We start from the raw sequence: 3,557 nt of genomic DNA on the forward strand, positions 1-3,557 counted from the left end.
GCAGTATATGTGTCACAGTACTTCAGTAAGCAAGCAATATATCATACATGGAGCGGCGAGATTTATGGGTTCGGCATAGCTGGGGAGTTCACAGAGACTAACGATGAAGTACTCAATATTCCTGACCCATCGAAGCCCCGAGGCAAGGCTGGAAGGAGGAAGACTCGTCGCATCCGCAACGATATGGACGAGTCGGAGGCTGGCAGGGTGAAGCGTTGCAGCAAATACGATGAACGTGGGCACACCTACAAGCATTGTCCTATAGACAAGGAGAAACCAAGTGCGGTGGAGGCAGGACTATTAGGATCAGCAGCAGATGGAGCTCGCCCTACGGGTGAAGGCACTACCTCCACTCGACCACGTCCTAGGCGTCGTCGTGCCACGTCTGGCTACGTGGTGTAGTTCTTATGTTCTATGTTGGCATGTGGCTTTGCTTGTAATTTGTTTCGAACTTATCGATGTGTTTATGTTTCATCGTGTAATGTCAGACTTCGGCATATCATGTCTTTAGGTCTCGTGATGTAACGTCAGACTAAGGCGCCTAGTGTCTTTAGGTATGCTGATGTAATGTCGGACTTCGACACGTAATGTTATGTTATGTTATGTTATATTATCGAACTCTACATATATGTTAAATTGCACGTCATCGTTATGTACCCTTACTAACGTTTGCTATATTTAAATAGCCTGTACTCTTGTTGTACATAATTATTCTCTTGATTTTATTACTATTTCATAATTTTACAAGTTATCTTTTGTTTGACATTACTACTTTTTGAATTGTTCTAACGCGAAACACTATATTTTTCAGAGATGGCACATTAGGATACACCTCAGTTGTTGGACTCGGCGATAGATCACCGACACTAGTCTCACCTTACTGCGGTGCAGGGGGCTCAGCTTGGGACGTTCTGGGTACGGACGTGCGGTGAGCTACTTATGATTCACGACTCCTTTGTCGAGAGGTACGAACAGTGTATTACTATAAATTAGTTGCGCTGTAATAATTTTTATAATGACATATTAATTTGTTATTGCAAACTGCGTGAGGCCGGCTTCCTACCGATGTGTCGGCTGGTGGAGGCTGCCGCCGGCGACACGGACCCGGCCAGATGATGGACTGTGGACCGGTCCCTCCTAGCAGCTTTGGTCGACCGATGGAGGCCAGAGACACACACTTTTCACTTGCCGTGCGGTGAGGTAGCCCCTACCTTACAGGACGTATCGTACTTGCTGGGGCTACCGCTCGCGGGAGACGCTGTTGGGCCAGTGACCACGGGTGTGGACTGGCAGGACGATCTGACGGACTGGTTGTTGAGGACTGGTTGCTCGCAACCGAGGAGGTCGTGGACCACGAGGGAGAGTCACACACTGAGGAGGCGTACCAGGCCTACCTACGCTTGTACTAGCCACGCACTTGTACTAGGGTCACCTTCGCTCCCTTGGAGCAGCAGCCCCACGTTGCGAGCACTAGAGACCTCTACGCCAGGCACCGCGACCAGGACTTCGCTCGTGCTGTGAGTACCCTGCATCGCACCATTCCTTTATGTTTTCATGTCTTTCTCTTCGTCAAATTTTACGAATATGTTCGAACAAATTAACCATGCAGGTCGACGACATCAACCGGGTCGTTGTTGACGGTTCAATGACGATCCAACGTTTAGGCGCGGGGATTCCGGTAACCGTTGAGGAGCACCTGACGACGTACACGCGGATGGTGGAGTTGATGCGCTCGATTCTCCGAGTACTCACCTGTCGTGCAGACGACGTTGCTCGGGCAAATGCAGCAGTACAGCGGCCACCCGTACCGACTGGTCCCCGTCCAGCTGCGCACGTTCCTAGGCCGACTCCCCCTCCGCATGGAGGTAAGTATTTTTAAGGATTTTTCTGTACATGCCTCGTACATATATGTGAGCCGTTTCACTTGCCGATTGCTTCAGGGTTTCGTGCACCATTCAGCACCCCGCCTTCCTCGGCTAGGCCTTCTGTTGTGCCCCCCACAGGTACTTAAAAAAACAACATTACTTCGACAATCAATTTACATGCATTTTATGTCTTAGCTTACAAGGGTCCCATTGTCGATGTGTAGGTTTCGCCTAGTTTGCTATGACGCAGGCCGCCCACTTCTCCCAGGCTGCAGGGTCAGCGTCTCAGGCAGCTGCGTCGATCTCGCACTCAGCGCAGTTCTGGCAGTACACCGGGACTTCGTCACAGGCAGACGGCACGTCGAGTCAGGGTCCACCACTGGACCATGCTGGGACCTCGTCGGACCGCTTGGTGCCTTCCACCTAGCTCTTCAACATCACTGACTTCGACTTCGCTTCAGGCTCGACAGAGGACGTCATCGGCCCCTCACAGCTGGGAGGCGCACCGCCGGTGCAGACGCAGGACCAGGCGTAGGCCACTCCGCCGCTAGACACTCGTGCTACCCGTGCTGTGCCACCGGATCGTTTCACCTACTCCCAGGACCACGTGCGAGCACAGGCCCGGAGGACCAAGCGTGGTCGCGGCACGGGGCAGGGCCAGTAGAGCAGTCTTCTCTTTGTTTATTTGCTTCACTTTCCAGTACTGTATGCTTGTGTAATGACTACGTTGTTGTTATATGTGCATGATACCTTTCGGCGCATGCACGAAACCTTTCGGCGCATGCACGACTACTTTCTGCCGTACCGATGCAGCCTCCTTTATTTGCGTGCGATACGAGTATTTGCCCGCCATTTGCCGCATACGACCAATGTAACTTTCGGCGCCGATCAGGCATGTAACTTTCGGCGCCAATCAGGCGTACCCACCATGCCCTGCCACGTTCACATGTCAGGGATATCACTCGATTTTTTGCGCCTATATAAGTCGCCTTAACGAGTGAGGCCTCACAATCTTTCAGAACTCAGTCACATTCAGTACTCTCTTCCCCACTTGCTTCATTACAAATCCTACCGGCGTTCGTCAATGGCTAGACGCCGGGGTGTTGAGGATCCGAACTGGCGTAGCGATCCTTGTGTATACCTACTACCACCTTGGTGCCAGCGTCCTCTCTGCCTATGCGGTGATCGATGCGAACTAATGGCTTCGAGAAATCCTGATATTTGAGGAAGGCGCTTTTTTAGGTGCCCTAACTATGACCGTGAGGTATTTTATTATCTGCATATGCTTATTCATTCCGTATGGGCAATCGCTTTATTCTTCGTAACACTACTCTATTCGGCAGACCCGCACTACGGCTTGCGCATACATCGAGTGGGTCGATACAGAAAATCCCGTTCTCGACCTAACCACTTGTTTACAAGAAGGTCGCTGGTATTACATCCGAAAGTACTGAGCAATACTTACAGAGAAAAGCGGCTTATGAACGACAATGTTGTGAACAACAGAGCGACTGGCAGGTGCTAACTACGGCACTCCCTCCATGGGGAAGCCCGTCCAAGATGCAGGTGTGGTGATCGTTGTCAGGTTCTTCGTTCCATAAAGCCTACAACATTGGGTCGAAGGTTCTTTGTTTGTCAAAATATTCTTGACGACGATTTCATGGTAAGAATATTTTGATTACATGAATCCTT

At 50.7% G+C, this 3,557-nt stretch overlaps 1 long non-coding RNA gene across 1 annotated transcript; it reads left to right on the forward strand.

Moving 5' to 3' along the window:
- The first annotated feature begins 1,043 nt into the window (after window positions 1–1,043).
- Window positions 1,044–2,643, forward strand: LOC127755454 (uncharacterized). Its single transcript, XR_008013020.1, has 4 exons — window positions 1,044–1,517; window positions 1,610–1,865; window positions 1,941–2,003; window positions 2,090–2,643. It is a non-coding gene; the product is annotated as an uncharacterized LOC127755454 (long non-coding RNA).
- The last annotated feature ends 914 nt before the right edge of the window (window positions 2,644–3,557 follow it).

Source organism: Oryza glaberrima, chromosome 11 (assembly GCF_000147395.1).
Source record: "Oryza glaberrima chromosome 11, OglaRS2, whole genome shotgun sequence".
Lineage (NCBI taxonomy): Eukaryota > Viridiplantae > Streptophyta > Magnoliopsida > Poales > Poaceae > Oryza > Oryza glaberrima.